We start from the raw sequence: 20,532 nt of genomic DNA, 5'->3' as shown, positions 1-20,532 counted from the left end.
CGTGACTCCTCGGCGAAGGTATGTTCTCGAAACTTCAACAAAAGCCCGTACCGAGCTACTGAGCGTCTCTCCTGCAAAGTCTTCCACTGGAACGCGCTGCTCTCCGTTGGATCTTCTCTATCTCTTCTATCCACCCTGTCTGGGACGGATGCCACACTGGTGAGCAACTGGAACGCGCTGCTCTCCGTTGGATCTTCTCTATCTCTTCTATCAACCCTGTCTGGTACGGATGCCACACTGGTGAGCAATATTCAAGCAGTGGGCGAACAAGTGTACTGTAACCTACTTCCTTTGTTTTCGGATTGCATTTCCTTAGGATTCTTCCAATGAATCTCAGTCTGGCATCTGCTTTACCGACGATCAACTTTATATCATCATTCCATTTTAAGTCACTCCTAATGCCTACTCCCAGATATTTTATGGAATTAACTGCTTCCAGTTGCTGACCTCCTATACTGTAGCTAAATGATAAAGGATCTTTCTTTCTGTGTATTCGCATCACATTACACTTGTCTACATTGAGATTCAAGAGCCATTCCCTGCACCATGCGTCAATTCGTTGCAGATCCTCCTGCATTTCAGTACAGTTTTCCATTGTTACAACCTCTCGATGTACCACAGCATCATCCGCAAAAAACCTCAGTGAACTTCCGATGTTATCCAAAAGGTCATTTATGTATATTGTGAATAGCAACGGTCCTACGAGACTCCCCTTTGGAACACCTCATCACTCCAATCAACTTGTAAAGATTCCTACTTTTAGGGTCCATATCCCCCAGATTAAACCGTGTCTGGGGAAGATTTTCTTGTACGCATCTAATATGTAGCCAGGGCTTTCTTTATTGTACAGTATACCTTAGTGGTCCTCTACTGCCAAGTTCATAGAAATTTAATGGCACAGTTATTTAAAATTAAGAGTTCTATGTATCACCATAATTAGAGTGTGGTGTAATCTGTGTGCCTTGTGGACGCCTTTCATGTTGGTTAATGGATTCGCGGGAGTTTTCTAGCCCGAGTTCCCGTCGCGCCTGATGTTGTGTGGTGAGGAAGATGTGATGTCACCAAACGTCATACACACACCGATATTTGAAAGGCGAAGTGAATAGGGCTATGTCTAGGCCAGAGCTACAGCGCAAGGTGCTACCGCCGTGAGTGCCGCTACATCACCACCTTCCGGAGCCAACGTGGGAAGCCGGCTGTGAGGTTAGTACAGAACGCTAGATAACACCAAGAAGAAATATGGCCACCAGAGGGAACCGTGTTGCCGAGCCGTCGAACAGGAAGCACTGGAAGATATGTTTGAGTAGCCGTTGGCTGGCACACGGCTGGCATAAGAGCGTGCTGTGTGATGAAAGCAAGTGTGGCCTGTCCGGTGAGATTTCAGCGAGTCAGTTTGTCCTGTGCACATACTCGAGTGTTGGAACTGTTATTATAAAAACAAATGTTCAAGTGTGTGTGGAATCTTATGGAACTTGACTGCTAAGGTCATCAGTCCCTAAGCTTACACACTACTTAACCTAAATTATCCTAAGGACTAACACACACACCCATGCCCGAGGGAGGACTCGAACCTCCGCCGGGATCAGCCGCTCAGTCCATGACTGCAGCGCCTTAGACCGACTGTTATTATACTGTTGGGCTGTATGTGTATCGTTTTTTGCATGCAGCTCACTCCAGACTCCAGCACACGTTGTGCGATTGTCTGTTACGTGAACAGTATAGAATTTACGGCAAGCAGATGGTAGTACTGTGAGGTGCGTTCATGAAATTGCTGTGTGTGAGCCTGGCTGTATTAATCAACACTGCTGTGCCGATCACACCTGGTGCTGAGTTAAGAACAGATACCATGGGTGACCATGCAGCTCGTTAGAATGAAATTGCAACGAAATGAAAATACTTAGCTGCATACAGGCGTTGACGGCCGCAGTGGCTGAGCGATTCTAGGCGCTTCAGTCTGGAACCGCGCGACCGCTACGGTCGCAGTTTCGAATCCTGCCTCGGGCAAGGATGTGTGTGATGTCTTTAGGTTACTTAGGTTTAAGTAGTTCTAACTTCTAGGGGACCGATGACCTCAGATGTTAAGACCCATAGTACTGAGCCATTTGAACCATACAGGCGTTGGTATAAGTGAACGGGGACAGTTGAAAATGTGTGCGCCGATCGAGACTCGAACACGGGATCTCCTGCTTACATGGCAGACGCTCTATCCATCTGAGTCACCGAGGACACTAAGGATAGTGCTACTGCAGGGACTTACCTCAGGCACGCCTCCCGTGAGACCCACATTCGCAACTTATTGTCCCACTCTCTATCCATAGTGCCCCAGCCCATCATACTCATTACTCGCGGCTTTACCGCCGATTCCTGTAACATTTCGGGCGCTGTTTGTGCATCCGCACAGAAGAAGATGGTGATGGCCGGTCAACCGTAACTATATATATTTGACCATCTTCTTCTGTGCCAGTATGATGGGCAGGGGCACTATGAATATAGTGCGGGACAATAAGTTGCGAATGTGAGTCTCACGGGAGGCGTGCCCGAGATAAGTCCCTGGAGTCGCACTATCCTGAGTATCCTCGGTGTCTTAGATTGATAGAGCGTCTGCCATGTAAGCAGGAGATCCCGGGTTCGAGTCCCGGTCGACGCCCACATTTTCAACTGTCCCCGTTGACTTATATCAACGCTTGTATGCAGCTAACGGTATTCATTTCATTGTAATTAAATGTTTAAGTTGAACTGCCGAATTATGTAAAAGTACTCAGTTGAAGAACCTGTATGTGTTGCTGAAACATATGTGTCAGGGTAATAAGTTGTTCGACAAGTAGCTGGCATCTTGGTAATTGTAATTACATGTAGTGTGTAAGTTAGCATGGCCGTGGGAACTATTAACTAACGCTTAACTTACTGTCTACTGGATATTTTTTATAGTGTAATTTATTGAACTCTCTACTTTTATTGACATTAAGTGTGAAACTGTAAAATAATTTTCTGCTTTTAATATTTTTAATCACTATTACGTGTATTGGAAATTTTGTATGCTGTTATCTCAATTGACTCTCAGCTAATATTTACACTGAGCGTAATAGTGTAAATTCATTCTCTGATTTTAATTACTTTAAACATTATTGCTTCTATTCTTTAGGATTTGCGCAGTCACCATGGGCTTGAATTATTTGCTAGTGTTATTGAGTGTCTTCCTCTGTTAATATAACTTTTTTTCCTATTACTGCCTAGGAGACTGATTTAAAATTAACGCCGGTTTTGGCGAAGCTTTTGCAAGTCGTTACTTAATGTTGTTAGATAACATTTTGAAAGCATATGTTCACTGAGAGCTCAACTAAGCCTTACCACTCCCACACGCTCCTGTATACTTGCCGTGCGACATTGAAATTGGAACATTCATCTCTTCTCGTGAAAGAAACAATGATTGCCGTAATATAAAGTACTCAGGCTTCCTACCGATTCAGTTCATCGAAATTTCTATGATTGTCGTTCATGTGTCCTTTGCCACAATGTGATGGAACCATCTATGCCGGGAGATGGGAATGACCTCCTCTGAAACATCGCACCATTGCCTTTCGACGAACCCACTCGCCTGGAAATCCAAGAACTTCACATTTCAGCTCTCTGGGAAAGACAGTGAAATCAGTGACAGCTAACGTCCTCACTTTTATCTTCTTAAAATTGAATTCATATCAATTAATTGCTTGTCTTGTAGACAACGATGAACTTCTGTAATTGCATAGCTGCGACTTTACTGTAACATGAGACTGCCTGCCAACAACCAGATGATAATTATAACTTGCTAATTAACTTTGGAATCTTTACCCAGAAGTCGACAGTGCCTAAGTACACCGACAGGCTGTCGTTCAAGTTGTGGACGGATTGATTTACGTAAGGACATCAAAATTATTCATCGAAAGCACTGTTAAATATGATGTTATCCCTCCGGGGAACACGACAGTCATTTGCGTTGCGTTCCATTATGCGACGGTGTGTGTTTATGGTCGTGGATTCACCCTATCAGGTACCTTACTTTCCAAATACGGTGGGTTTATTATTACAACAGTTTTAACTGTTGAGAAAAATCAAAAAAACATTCCTGCTGCTCCTTTTTTTGCTTTCTTTGTAGTAGTTATGTGTTGTACTGCAAGCACTGAAAGAAACTGTGAATTGTTGAAATTTTGGGCTTATGGTTTAAAGCCTGCTTTATCACTAAATCCTGCTTCTTGGTGATAAAATAACGAAGATAAGGCAGTTCACAAATTCTTGAAATGATAACAGAAAGAGAATTAGGTTCACGCATGAAATAATTGTGATAACATTTCAATTTATTTGTCATAAAATCATGTTTTAGTGATATCATTGCCACCATTGATAACTTCGACAATCAATAAGAATGGCTAAACAAGTGCCCTATCGTACACTCCAAGACAAAAAAAAGCGCACCACGGAGGAATTATCCGAATGGAACGGAAACAGATAGATTTGATATACGTCTACAGACAAACAAACGATTACTATTTCAGAAAGTTTAGATTTTTTTCAAGCGAAGAGATTCACAAATGGAGCAAGTCAATAAGAATTCGGTCCACCACTTGCCTTTATGTAAGCATTTACTCGGCTTGGCATTAATCGATAGAGTCGTTGGTTGTCCTCCTGGGGGATATCGTCCCAAATTCTGTTCGATTGGCGCTTTACATTGTCGAAATCTCGAGGTGGTTCGAAGACCTTGCCCATTATGCTCTCAATGTTCTCTATTCTGTAGAGATCAGGCGACCTTGACGACCAATGTACGTGCGAGCTTTCTAAATAAAATTGTGATGGTGTGGTGGCCCTCAACTACGTACCGTCCGACTCAGCGTTGCAGTATTAAAAGTTTTGGCTTGTTTCGTTGTCTAGGGGCTGGGATACGTAGTTGCCGCATTACAGGTCAAATACTGCAGAGCCTCAAGTGTACGATAAGAATACTCACATGAATCTAATGGTCGAAGGTTTCTATCAATCGGCAATTGCGAATTATGAAAGTAACATATAAATTTATAAATGAAAGATTGCAATTAAATAAAATCTGAAGGTACTATCATAACGACTTTAAATGATGAGTTCGATAGTAGAAGTACTTTTGAGAATGCGGTATATTTCTGCAAAACACTTATTGTTGTCGATGGACCAGCAATTAAACAAAATATAAGTTGAATAACAGGGAAACAGTAGATTCCTACCACACGTAATTTGTTATGAACAACAACATAGCTCGCGAGATATTCGCTTCTAAACGCACACTACGTCTTCACTGCAGAAGTCACGGAAATCACAAAAGAGCACAGATCGGCACTCCGAAATATCTCTACTCTCCGCGACCACGCGCAAACTCCTCCACTGTCCAAGTATTTCCCCCGACTGTGCGTCCGTCGCTCTGTAGTGTCCGCATCCAGCACTCACTCCCGTCTCCTGTGCCGTACCGTTCAGAACTGCCGCCCTGCTCAGAACTACCTCGAGTACTCTCCGGAAACGATGCTCCCATCCAGTCTCCCCATTCACGAGCGCTGTGATTGGCTAGAGCGCTCGCGCCATGTCTTCAAACCAACGCACTCACACACATATTTAAGCACATACGAAATACTGAATTTACATTTAAATACTTGAAATTAAATAAATATTCCTATGGCTGGACCATAAACAAGCTCTAACACACATTATTAAATACATAAACAATTAAATAAACATATATCAAAAGAAAAGAAGCAAAAGGTAGGCCGGGAGCCTAATGTCTCTGTGCATTCTAACACACAGTAAATATTTAACCAATTCCTTCATGAATAGTATATATCGGATATAAAGAAAGACATAGATGAATAAATATATTTATAAGCATGCTGCTACGGTTTTTTCGTGTAACTGTGGAGTGCTTATGGCTTGACGCGATCGATAGTAATCGGCCACTTTGACCTCCAATAACTCATGTACTATTCACGTTACATGCCTGTAAGTCATACTAATTTAGGTTTACTCTAATAGCTTTCTAAAGACCCGTAGAACGGCGAAATCGGATGAACCGTTTAGAATTTGGAAGTTCGTTGCTGGGTGCTACTTGTATAATTTATAGTCAGATGCTAAACTTTAAACTTATAAATATGTTGAAAATCTGATTACACCATCAGAATCGTCGTGCAGATAATGGTAATGTACATGTCTCTTTTTGATGTATCATGATTCATCTGGCTACTATTAACTTCTATACGAAGTGTGGAATGTCTGCCATTAAGGTTTCACAAAATCCGCCACCCTTGGCCCTTCCGGCGCACAGCCGGAAGGAATTCCCAGCCACATGCTCCATGGACCACGTGGTCCGGCCGTTGTGCGGCATGACGTGTTTGCTGCCGGGCCCCGGATGGCAGAGCGTCCTCACGGCCACTGCTTCCTCCGAACTTGGAATGTTTTCATGGCGGCACAACTCGCCCGTTACCTCACATAAGCCTTAGCAAGCACGAAAACAAACAACAGAAGCTCTCACCGTATGTAAGAGAGCATTATCTTGCTGAAATGTAATCCTAGGAAGGCTTCCCATGCAGGGCAACAAACGAGGTGTAGAATATCGTCGACGTATCGCTGAGCTGCATTGGTGCTGCGCATGTCAACCACAGGGGTCTTGCTAAGGAAAGAAATGGCACCATGGACCATCACTCCCAGCTGTCTACTCGTTCGGCGGGCGACATTCAGATTGGTACATCAGTGCCGACGAAGGCGTCTACAGCCACGGATTTGCTGCTCATCTGGCCTCAATTCGAATCGCGAATCATCACTACAGACTATTCTACTCCAGTCGCGGGCCGTTGTGACCGAGCGGTTCTAGGCACTTCATTCTGTAACCACGCTGCTGCTACGGTCGCAGGTTCGAATCCTGCCTCGGGCATGGATGTGTGTGTAGTCCATAGGTTAGTTAGGTTTAAGTGGTTCTAAGTCTAGGGGACTGTTGACCTCAGATGTTAAGTCACATAGTGCTTAGAGCCATTTTTTACTCCATTCAATGAGATTCCAGGCCGAAGACGCGTCTGGAGATGTCCCGGACAGCGTTGGCTGCCTACCCGACCTTCGGCCTCACAACCGTGAGCGATGGTTTGGGGTGCCATTTCATTTCATAGCAGGACCTCTTTTGTTGTCATCCGCGTCACGCTCCCAGAACAGCGATACGTCAACGATATTCTATGCCCCGTTTTGTTGCCCTTCATGGCAAGCTACGCTGGATTTACATTTCAGCAAGACAATGACCGCGCGCAAACAGGGGGAGTGTCTATTGTTTGTCTTCGTGCTTGACAAACCCTGTCTTGGCCAGAAAGATCTCCAGATTTCTCTCCAAAGGAGAACGTTTGGAACATTATGGGCAGGCCCTAGTGTGGTGTCACCGTCAGACAACACACTTGCTAGGTGGTAGCCTTTAAATTGGCCGCGGTCCGTTAGTATACGTCGGACCCGCGTGTCGCCACTATCAGTGATTGCAGACCGAGCGCCGCCACACGGCAGGTCTAGAGAGACTTCCTAGCACTCGCCCCAGTTGTACAGGCGACTTTGCTAGCGATGGTTCACTGCCTACTTACATTCTCATTTTCCGAGACGACAGTTTAGCATAGCCTTCAGCTACATCATTTGCTACGACCTAGCAAGGCGCCATTATCAGTTACCATTGATATTGTGAATCATGTATCGTCAAGACCGACGTTCATCATTAATGGATTAAAGTTAAGTATTCCACCAGCTACGTCCGTTTTTCTAAATTCTAATTTGCTTGTCCTGTTCCAGACCTCACGCCAGCCTGTGTGAGCTAAAATGCGTGCCTTTCGGCCTCCTTTAGTAAAACGGTGTTGGCTCTCTTGCCAACCACAACATTGGCGACGAGGCAAAACCGCGTTCTTATCGATATTGCCCTGATTTACTTGTGTAATGGCTTCGCCACAATCTCCAGATGTACTGTCCGAATTTTATCGCTTACAGAATCAGCAGACGCAGGCATTACTGGATGCCCTTGGACAGCTCGTCCAGGGTCAACGTGCAATGCAAAACGATGTGGCAGCCGCCGCTCCACCGCTAACGCAGCCACAACATGCTGTTGCACCAACTTTTCGACCTTTTGATGCTGCACTGGAAAGCTGGACAGAGTGGTCACGCCAATTTGGGTTCCATCTCGCCGCCTACATAATTAAAGGTAACGAGCGGCAGCTATGTTTGTTGTCTTCGGTCGGCATACAAACGTACCATGTGGTAGTCAAATTATTTCCCCGACGCGACGTAGCAACTCTATCCTACGACGAAATTTTGTCTGCATTAGATGCATATTTCAAAGAATCAGTCAATGTAGTTGCCAAACGGTATACCTCCTTTCGTACAAAACGTACGGCAGGTCAGACTAATCGGGAGTGGGTTGCAACCTTGAAAGGCCTTACTAGGGATTGTGCTTTTGAGCGTCAATGTGCACTCCCTTATTCAGATACTATACTTGCACAGAACGTTTCTGATGTTCGTATAAGGGAACAGATTTAGAGACTTGTCAGTCCCTCCCTTCAACAAGTGATGGACATATTGGATGGGCAGGACACACTTGACTTTGCTCAGGAGTCATTTGAAACTTCGCCACCCTTGTGTCAGGTTAACCGGCCCGACGGGCGAGCTGCACGGAACAGTAAACAGTCCTCGGGCCCAGCCGCGCCACTGCCGCCAGGCTCTCAGCCACGTGTGCCACGCAGGCAAGCAAATGCAGTGCTAAAATCATGCCCGCGGTGTGCTACTAGACATTCGCGTGAGAATTACCCGTCACGCCAAGCTATTTGCTTTTTCTGTAATAAAAAAGAACATGTTCAGAGTGTTTGCCAGAAAAATCTCAGATCGGAAATTCACAACCATTCCAGGCCCTTTGCTTCATGCCGGATTCGAACCAAGGATACTCAGGCTCATGAAACTTCGCCCATGGAAATTCATGTAGTTCATTCCACTCCGCTCAGTGCCACTCTAACAGTGACTGTGTTCGTACCACAAATAGTGTGTGTTGACATAGCCGGAACTCCCATCAAGTTGCAAGTGATTTTGTACCAGTATCAGTTCACGTTGCACGAGACAGTCGCTCTTGCTGTCAGCAGAACAATAAACTTTTAGTGGACTTGTACGTTAAAGGCAAAGTGATACCATTCCAGCTCGATACCGGGGCTGCAGTTTCACTGATCAATCAAGACACTTACAAACTGCTGGGCACACCTCCGTTGTGTGTCGCAAATGTTAAGTTAACTAGCTATTCAGGTCAAGAGATCCCTGTGTTAGAACAGTGGAGCCTTCTTGGAACATACAAAGGACAAACAAAACTTGTGTCATTTTACGTCCTTCGTTCTTCTTCTGCAGTGAACTTGTTTGGTTTCGATTTATTTCAGTTGTTTAACTTTTCTATAGTAAATCAGGTCCTATCAGTGAACCAGACTGTGCCTTCAGACAGTGTTTCTCGTCTATGTGAAGAATTTGCAGACATTTTAGCACCGGGCATGGTTGCACTAAGAACTATAAAGCACATTTGGAACTGAAAGTAAACGCGCAGCATCACCCTTAGTAATTTTGCCAAAACCTTCGGGAAAATTGAGACTTTGTGTGGACTTCAAGGCAACAGTGAATCCACAACTAGTGATTGCAACTTTTCCTTTACCCCGCCCAGAAGATCTTTTTGACAAACTGTGCCCAGGCAAATATTTTTCTAAGTTGGACCTCGCCGATGCGTACTTGCAAATACCGGTGGACGAAGAATGCCAGCGCGTTTTGGTGGTTAACACACATATTCGGTTGTATCAATTCAAACGACTGCCATTCGGGTGTGCATCCGCCCCTGCATTGCTTCAGCAATATCTACAAACTGTTTGTGCGTCGGTCCCTACTGCAGCAAATTATCTGGACGATATTGTGATCTCCGGAAAGACGGAAGAAGAACATTTGGCCAGTCTCAGAACATTATTTCATGTCTTGCGACAAAATGATCTTCGCTTGCGGAAGGACAAATGTGTGTTTTTTGCTCGTGATTTTACATACCTGGGACATGTACTCAATGCCCAAGGCATACATCCCAGTCCCACGCACCTTCGTGCCACACAAGACTTGCCTTCGCCGCAGAATTTGAAGCAAATTTTTTGCTCTCAAGGAGAGACTTTTTGTTCGACGTGATGTTTTGCTGTTGCGTTCTGATAATGATCTGTCCAGGGTCGTGGTCACACGTTCGTTACAGTCCTCTGTCTTACAGCTTCTCCAATAAGGACATTGTGGTGTAGTGAGAACGAAACAACTTGCTCGTCTGCACTGTACTTGGTTCGGAATCGATGCCGCGATTACGAATATGTGCTCTTCTTGTATGGTATGTGCCGAACAACAATCAGCACCACCGCGGAAATTCTTTGCTTGGCCAAAAGCCACTTCCCCTTGGCAACGCTTACACATCGATTTTGCTGGTCCATTCTGGAATGCTCGATGGTTGGTTGTGGTAGATTCATTCAGTAATTTTCCTTTTGTTGTCTGGATGTCTTCCACGACGTCATCTGCCACCATCCAAGCGTTATCTGCTATCTTTTGCATTGAAGGTCTTCCACAGACTATTGTTTCCGACAATGGCCCACAATTCATGTCCGCAGAATTTCAGTCAGTCTGCAAGGCCAATGGTATTCAACATCTGAAGTCCGCGCCGTTTTCGCCACAGTCGAACGGTGCCGCTGAACGATTGGTCAGGACTTTCAAGTCACAGATGTTGAAGTTAAAAGAGTCGCATTCTCGGGAAGACGCGTTATTGCTCTTTTGGTCCTCGTATCACTCTCAGCCCCGAGATGGTCGCTCGCCGGCTGAGTTGCTCCAAAGTCGCCCTCATCGAACCTTGATGTCTTTGCTGCATCCGCCGCATCAGGTTCCTGTGCAGCGGCAGACACTTGCTTTTGCCCCAGGCGACGTTGTCTACTACCGCCACTATCGAGGTTCACGGCGTTGGCTTGAAGGGCACATTCTCCTCTGCCTCGGACACGCTATGTATCTGGTTTTGGGGGCCTCTGGTGCGGTGTGCCGGCATCTCAATCGGCTGCGACTCTGTCGTCGCACGGGATCTGCCGCTTTCAGCGACGGTGCCGTCCGGTCAGCGCCCTGGGGACCCATCTACTGGCTCGCCTCAGCCCCAGGTGTTACCGACGCTGCCTTCCATTTTGCCCCATGGCGACGCGCCGCCGCCGCCGCCGCCGCCGCCGCCGCCACCTGTTCTCCCGCCGGCGACACCCGCCGTGGACGCTTCGCTGCAGCCGCCGGGCGCCTCCCTGGGTCACGCGCCGCCGATCGCTTCCCGTGACCAGTTGTCATCCGACATGGAACTCTTGCCTGCTCCGGACCATATGTCGTCTTCGCCCGGCGGGTGCCCCGGCCCAATGGAGGTCGACCCTTCGGCCCCTCCTGTCTCTCTGCGGGCGCATACACCGCATGTTGGCGTGCATCCTGGAGCAGGTTTTCAGGCGTTTCCTAGCTCCCCGCGGTCCGAATGGCAGGGTGCGGGTGGCACAGCCTCGCCTGTTGTTAGGCTCTCCACCTCGTTGCATAAGTCAACATGGGGTCCTCCCCATGGCTGGCGGAAGCCTTTTGCCACAACCGTAAGCCGATTTGCGGGGGAGGAATGTGGTATTACCGCCAGACACTACACTAGCTAGTTGGTAGCCTTTAAATCGGCCGCGGTCCGTTAGTATACGTCGGATCTGCGTGTCGCCAGTATCAGTGATTGCGGACCGAGCGCCGCCACACGGCAGGTCTAGAGAGACGTACTAGCACTCGCCCCAGTTGTACAGCCGACTTTGCTAGCGATGGTTCACTGCCTACTTACATTCTCATTTGCCGAGACGATAGTTCAGCCTTCAGCTACGTCATTTGCTACGACCTAGCAAGGCGCCAGTATCAGTTACTATTGATATTGTGAATCATATACCGTCAAGACCGACGTTCATCATTAATGGGTTAAAGTTAAGTATTCCACCAGCTACGTCCGTTTTTCTAAATTCTAATTTCCTTGTCCTGTTCCAGACCTCACGCCAGCCTGCGTGAGCTAAAACGCGTGCCTTTCGGCCTCCTTTAGTAAAACGGTGTTGGCTCTCTTGTCAACCACAACACTAGAACCAGTAGAGAGTTCGACGATCTAACGCGCCAGTTGGAGAGAATTTGCCACGTTATTCTTCAGGAGGATACCCCACAACTCTGTCAATCCATGTCATGCCCAACAACCTTTTGCATGAGGGCTAGCGGTGAGCCGTTGTGTTTCTGACTTGCCTGATTTTGTAAAGCTATTTCCCTTGAATAAATCATCCAGATTCTGAAATGGTAATCATGAGTTTGTCTATGGACGTAAATCACATCTACCGATTTTGTTTCATTCGGATAATTCCTTTGTGGTGTACATCTTTTCTTTCTTTTTCCTTAGCTTGTACAATAGAGTGCTCGTTTAGTCATTGTTATTGACTGTCCAAGTTACCAATGGTGGTAATGAAATCATTTAAACCCGATTGTGTAAAATTTTATCTCAAATATTGCGTGCGTCAGTCTAATTCTCATTCTGTTAACCGATTTCCGTCCCATTCGGATAATTCCTTCGTGGTGTGTTATTTTATTTGTCTCATTGTGTCTTCGATCATCTTATTATTAGTCCTTTAACATCCATCGTTGGATATGGACCTTCTCTAAAGTATTTGATGCTTTAGTGATTAGATTCTGCAGCTGTAGGCACTCATGTTGCTACTGCATGTTCTGTAATAGTTCGTCATTTTGGTCTTGTCTTACCACCTGGAACCAAGAAAAGAATTTCCTTCGTCCTTTTACTACCCATCCACCTAGTAACATCTTCAGCCCGCCTCTAATTTAGTTTCACTGCGGCCTTAGTTATGTCTTCTACTCCAGTCTATTCCATGCCCATCGGGTTCTTCAGGATTTTTTTGCATTAAAAACCAAATCTGTCTGCTGTTAGTTACAGTAAAAAGAAAGTGGATGAAAAGTTTTCCATCAATGCAAATTCCACCCACATTTTTCAAGATTAAGGATCTGTAAATTTCCCCTAGCAGTGCTGAGAATGCTTTTGGCGAGGCAGGAACTTCAAGCATTCTCTTCTGTAAATGCTGAATTCCTCATTATTCTGATGAAGTCTAGTGAAAGCTGGCGCACTGGTGCACACATGTTCTTCAGTATTTTAACCTAAATCAGTCCTAGTTTCCGAAAGTCTTCCATTAGATTTTTTGTTGATATTTAAAGCAACTCTTTCTCCAGAATCCGTTAATGCGAGGCATTGTGTTAACTTATACTCATTACTCCAGCCTATATCATTGCTGTATTTGAGATACCTCCTCCGGGATATGTCCCTTTTAAGGACAGCTGGTAATGTAGGTTCTTTTGGATTATTCACAATAAGGGACTGAATTACTCCGTCTCCGACATACATCTACATCTATATAGATACTCCGCAAACCACAATGTGGTGAATGGCGGAGGGTACCTTGTGCCAATAGTAGTCATCTTCTTTGCAATTCCACTTGCAAATAGAGAGAGGTAAAAACGACAGTCTATATTCCTCCTAATTTCTCTTTTCTTATCTTCGTGGTGTCCGCTGCAGTCGAATCGTTGGGTAGACAACTCAAAATGACCATTCTCAAAATTTTCTCAATATTGTTTCGAGGAAACAACGTCGTCTTCCGTCCAAGGATGCCTATTACAGTCCAGGAAGCATCTCAGTAATTTTCTCGTGTGGGTCGAGCCCACTGGTAACAAATCCAGCAGCCCGCCTTTGAACTGCTTCAGTATCTTCCTTTAATACGATCTAGTGCTGATCTCCAACACTCGAGCAGTACTTAAGAATAGATTGCACTTGTGTTCTGTGCGCGGTCACCTCTGCAGACGAGCTACACTTTTCTAAAATTCTGCCAATAAGCCGAAGACGACCGTTCACCTTCCCAACTACCGCCTTTACTTGGTCACTCATTTCATATCGCTTTGCAGTGTTACTTCTACATATTTAATCGACGCGTCTGTGCCTTGTAGCACACTACTAATACTATATTCGAACATTATATGACTGTTTTTCCTACTCATCTACATTAACTTATATTTTTCTCCTTTTAGAGCAAGATGTCGTTTGTCTTACCAACAAGAAATTTTGTCCAAGTCATCGTGTGTCCTCTTAAAGTCACTCAGCAACAACATCTTCCCGTTCATCACAGCATTATCAGCAAACAGCCGCAGATTGCTGCTCAGCCTATCTGTCAGATTTATGTACGTAGAGAATAAAAGTCCTCCTATCACACTTCCCTAGGTCATTCCTGATGATACCGCTGTCTCCGACAAGCATTCCCTAACGAGGATTACGTACCGTGCCGGCCGGGGTGGCCAAGCGGTTAGAGGCGCTATAGTCTGGAACCGCGCGACCGCTACGGTCGCAGGTTCGAATCCTGCCTCGGGCATGGATGTGTGTGATGTCCTTAGGTTAGTTAGGTTTAAGTAGTTCTAGGGGACCGATGACCTTAGAAGTTAAGTCCTGTCGTGCTCAGAGCCATTTGAACCATTACGTACCGTACAGAGCTCTATTATTCAAGAAGTCTTCGAGCCGCTCAAATATCTGGGAAGCTCCTCCATGTGCTCTAACCTTCATTAACAGTTTATAGTGGGGAACTGCGTCAAACTCTTTCCGGAAATCCAGTAATATGGAAACTGCTTGTCGAACCTCATCCTTGGTTTGCAGGATATGCTGCGGCGAAAGGCAAACCAGTAAAATTCTCCCTAAAGGAAAATGATGGGGAGCCAAATCGACGCTTTATTGTTCATCTAGGATTGAAAAATCCCTTTTCAAGAAGGAAAGGATAATGCGAGCTATAACAAAACATAATCTATTCGATGTATTGCTTCTGTAAGTTGATCACAACACATTAATTTAGTTAGGTTAATCTATATCAGGTAGAATACAAGCAAGTATGTCACTGGAATTAAGCTCTAACAAACACGTAGAAAGCAGTGAATAGTCGAGAATGAGTGTTAACGTTCGAAACTAGTAAGCACCAAAAAATTGTACACAACTGTGACAGAAACTAGAATTTATAATAAGAAAAAAGTAATGTACCGTAGAGTGAGGAGAAACACCCTGGTCCAAATCAATTTGAAACTCACCTCCCCCCTGCGGCCAGGGTAATTCCACATCTACTTTGCACGCCCCTCAGTCACTCTAAAATACCGATAAGACAGTCAGGTCAGTTAAATTGCAGGTGGATTAAAACTACGAAGGATTAAAAAATATACACGAATTAAAAGATTCTGAGGTGAGATCAGTTCGCCAGCCAGGGCAGCAGGAGGCACTGAAAACGAGACTGCGGTGAGAAGTAACTGTCCACTCCGGTCTGGGTGTCGGTAGGGCTATACAGTATAGTCCAGCACTCAGGTAAAATTGTATTAACCACACAACAGTGATATCAATATCACAAGTAGTAACTTCAGATCTTGAAGGGAAGCGTTACTGTAAATTTTTTTAAATGTCAATAGGAAACAAGAATACAACAAGAGGAATGATTGAAATGCTATTTCGATCGAACAAAAGTTCGGAAAAATTAACACATTAACGCGGAAAATTAACAAATTTAGAAACGCAAACCGCAATACATCACATTCACTCAATGAGTTGCTGTCAAAAGTCGAACAGTTAAAGAGAACACATGACGATCCGGAAACGAAGACCCAAATAATTGAGCACATTCAGTCTTGCCAGGCTAGAGCTGAACAGTTAGTCAGCCTAATAAAACACAGAGTGCTGTCACCACAAGTAGTAAAACATCCGAAACAATGAAAAAGACTCGTTCCTGAAGATGCTTAGTGTGCTATAGCATCAGAGTACCGAACAATAAGAGAAAGTGAATGAATTATGGGAAAAGCAAACCATTTATTGCTGTAAAAATACCGTCATCGAGTAACGGATTAGATATTTCTTTAATCATGGACAAAATTCGGGTAATGGACGAAGAAAGACGGCAGCAGGAGCAAAACAGTAGCTATAATAGATATCTAAATTAGGATCACGCACATGAAATTACAGGCGTTAACAGTGGGCACAGTCAGCATACAGAAGACTCAGAGAGGCAGGATCCCCCAGAAAAATGAACTAAGACTTTTCTGGAAGATACTGGAAAGCATTTTAGCGGAATCAGATAGGCAAAGGAAAACACCCAATATACACCTCATCAGTCACTGCAACAAGAAATGAAGATTTGCGGGCAGACACACGGCACCCAGTTTAAACTAAACCAAGTTTCGATTGGTCTGACACTGAAGTTGTGGGTGGCTCGCCTGAAGGAGATACTATGAGGTGCAAAAATAAAGATATTTAGAAACACTGACGAGATATTAGTGCCAATAGTAACAGCAGAGACTTCTGCTACGAAATGGATGCCATAGTAGGTATTGGCAATGAAACTGGTGTGGTTTCGACAGACCTGTCAGTCTTTTCTGTGGAATTACACAGATACCAGAGTTTCTAGGTAACAGAGTCAGAAAAGAAAGTGTCGTTGACAAATGCCGTAGGCCATTACTGGAAAAAGAACTATTACAATAAAAATTCCATTATAAGGAATGTTAGCAAAATGTCTTCATTATTTCGGTCTAAATACAGTATTGGTTTAGGATGTTGAGTGAAAAATATGGTTCAAATGGCTGTGAGCTCTATGGGACTCAACATCTGAGGTCATCAGTCCCCTAGAACTTAGAACTACTTACACCTGACTAAACTAAGGACATCACACACATCCATGCCTGAGGCAGGATTGGATCCTGCGACCGTAGCGGTCGTGCGGTTCCCGACTGAAGCGCATGGAACTGCTGGGCCACACTGGCCGGCGGTGTTGAATGACTACCTGAAATACAGGCTAAACTTCGCCAGGTGATGGGAATGACACTCTTCGAAAAGTTTCGGAATTTCGACGCAGCCACAGGGATGCAAGGCCAAGAACATTTAATCACCAATATAAACCAGCAAAGTCTGCATTCAGATATAAGGCTAAAATAGATTTCGAAAAAAATTGTACAAGAAGATTGAATATATTTGTAGAAGTGAACGAAAATGGTGCGGTGGGAAAACATTTATGATTTCCGAGGGTGAAGAAAGGTGACTTGATTTACTAGAAGAGAACCAAGAAGATATTCCAGTGGGTAGCATTGAAATGAAGATGATGAATGTAGCTAATCAGGGAGGTAACATTACACCAAAAGATCACTTTAACATCAGTGAGGCAAAACGAAATATTACGAAAATGAATCGAATTTATAGAAGAAGTTAAACAAAGTTTTAAAATGTAATGTTACTGCGTGTACGGAGAGACTCAGATGCATCGTAATAATCACCTGTCAGATGAGACGGTCAGGGGGCCTCGAGGATTTTCGGGTGATGCAGTGACGTAGCAAGTGTCGGAGGCACTCATATTACTAGAGGTATCAGCGATCTGGTCCGTGCTATAGTGTGTCAAGTACGGACGGTTTTCCGTGCTTCTGCATTTATCACCAGCGCTAGTGCGCCTCGGAGCGGTGGCACTTAGATGTTGCATGTTATTACTCCATATTTCAGAGTTTGCAGAACGACGTTCTGGGTGCCGTCGTATTGCACTGCCTGCACTCCTTCCTATAGCTCTGCTCGCTCTGCTGCAATGAGTTATGAGAGTCCCCTTGCTTTTGCAGTAGTGACACTCTTTGCGTCCTCTAGATTACGAACGTAACACACGGTCTGAGCAAGACTTGGTTCTTTTACCGTCCGTGTCGAGCAATGGGTTCGAATATTTATTAGTGCACCTGGGAACACGATTGCTGTGCAACATTATGGTGAAGTGTAAGCTGCTATAAATAATTAGAGGCTATGAACCATTCAGGGCAAAACAATATAGAGGGTGGTCCATTGATCGTGACCGGGCCAAATATTTCACGAAATAAGCGTCAAACGAAAAAACTACGAAGAACGAAACTTGTCTAGCTTCAAGGAGGAAACGAGATAGCGCTATGGTTGGCCCACTACATGGAGCTGCCATAGGTCAAAAGGATATCGACTGCATTTTTAAAAAATAGGAACCCCATTTTCTTTATTTCATATTCGTGTAGTACGTAATAAAATATGAATGTTTTAGTTGGACAACTTTTTTCGCTTTTTGAGAGATGGCGATGTAATAGTCGCAAACATATGGCTCACCATTTTAGACGAACAGTTGGTAACAGGTAGGTTTTTTAAATTGAAAAACAGAACGTAGGTACGTTTGAACATTTTATTTCGGTTGTTCCAATGTGATACATGTACCTTTGTGAACTTATCATTTCAGAGAATGCACACTGTTAGAGCGTGATCACCTGTAAATACCACATTAATGCAATAAATGCTCAAAATTATGTCCGTTAACCTCAATGCATTTGGCAATACGTGTAACGACATTCCTCTCAACAGCGAGTAGTTCGCCTTCCGTAATGTTTGCACATGCGCTGACGCATGTTGTCAGGCATTGTCGGTGGAGCACGGTCGCAAATATCCTTCAACTTTCCGCACAGAAAGAAATCCGCGGACATCAGATCCGGTGAACATTCGGGCCATGATATGGTGCTTCGACGACCAATCCACCTGTCATGAAATATGCTATTCAGTACCGCTTCTATCGCACGCGAGTTATGTGTCGGACATCCATCATGTTGGAAGTACATCGCCATTCTGTCATGCAGTGAAACATCTTGTAGTAACATCGGTAGAACATTACGTTGGAAATCAGAATACATTCCACCATTTAGATTTCCGTCGATAAAATGGGGGTTATTATCCTTCCTTCCATAATGCGGCACCACACATTAACCCGCCAAGGTCGCTGATGTTCCACTTGTCGCAGCCATCGTGGCTTTTCCGTTGCCCAATAGTGCATATTATGCCGGTTTACATTACCGCTGTTGGTGAATGACGCTTCGTCACTAAATAGAATGCGTGCAAAAATCTGTCATCGTTCCGTAATTTCTATTATGTCCAGTGGCAGAATTGTACACGACGTTCAAAGTCGTCGCCATACAGTTCCTGATGCGTAGAAATATGGTACTGGCGCAATCGATGTTGATGTAGCATTCTCAACACCGACGTTTTTCAGATTCCCGATTCTCGCACAATTTGTCTGCTACTGATGTGCGGATTAGCCGCGACAGCAGCTAAAACACCTGCTTGGGCATCATCATTTGTTGCAGGTCGTGGTTGACGTTTCACATGTGGCTAAACACTTACTGTTTATTTAAATAGCGTAACTATCCGGCGAACGGTCCGGACAATTGGATGATGTCGTCCATGATACACAACACACATACATCAACATGATATCAACCTTTCCTGCAATTGGTAAACGGTCCATTTTAACACGGGTAATGTATCACGAAGCAAATACCGTCCGCACTGGCGGAATGTTACGTGATACCAAGTAGTTATACGTTTGTGACTATTACAGCGCCGTCTGTCCCAAAGCGAAAAAAGTGGTCCAACTAAAACATTCATATTTCCTTGCGTACTACACGACTATGTAAAAAAAATGGGGGTTCCTATTTAAAAAAACGCAGTTGATATCCTTCTGACCTATGGCAGCGCCATCTAGCGGGCCAACCATAGCGCCATCTGGTTTCCCCCTTCAAGCTAGACAAATTTCGTTCTTTGTAGTTTTTTCGTTTGACGCTTATTTCGTGAGATATTTGGCCCGCTCACGATCAATGGACCACCCTGTATCATCCCCCCAACAAAACGCAGTCCAGTGGAATCTAACACACAAAGAATATCGTATTATGACATAATTTAAAGTTCAGATTGCTGTAATGCCAATCTAACTACATGCTATGCTTTGAAAAGTCTTTAATGTCTGTTTAGTGGTTGATGTGAAAGTAATATTACCTAGCCAGAAAGAGGACCTAGTAGAACAATTACTTTACGAATTCAAAGGCATAAAATGTATGTAAACTTTTCATTAGATGTTACCTATTGGCAACTAGAACGAGATAAGGGAATGTGGAGTAACCCAGAATTCTTATATTGGCGAAAAACTTTTCCGTTCTGAGACTGTACAGTCGAGAGTCTGTATGCCCATCAGGCATCACCGTGGCCATTGAGGTAATCTCCCCACCGATGCACCAGGTTGAAGGTATCCGTGTGGTAAAACATAATGACCTGCTGCGTGAAGAAGTCCGTAACTGCTTGCTGCACAGCCCCGTCTGACAGGAATTGTCGACCCTTGAAGGCCTTTTTTAAGAGACCAAAGGCATGACAGTCACATGCGAAGAGATCAGGACTATTGGGCAGGTGCTCGATGGTCTCCCACGTGAGTAGGCGTAACTTCTGCGTTATGACATTTGAGGTATGGGGACGTGCGTTATCATGAAGCAGCAGCACCTGTTGTTACTCACCGATGGATGTCTACCTGTGTTCGTCCTTCAGCAGCCATGGAAAGAATAATAGCACTTTGGTTCTGTTTGGACGCATTTGGT

The sequence above is a fragment of the Schistocerca serialis genome, chromosome 7 (assembly GCF_023864345.2).
Source record: "Schistocerca serialis cubense isolate TAMUIC-IGC-003099 chromosome 7, iqSchSeri2.2, whole genome shotgun sequence".
Classification (NCBI taxonomy): domain Eukaryota; kingdom Metazoa; phylum Arthropoda; class Insecta; order Orthoptera; family Acrididae; genus Schistocerca; species Schistocerca serialis.
Note: the sequence above shows the minus strand (reverse complement) of the source record.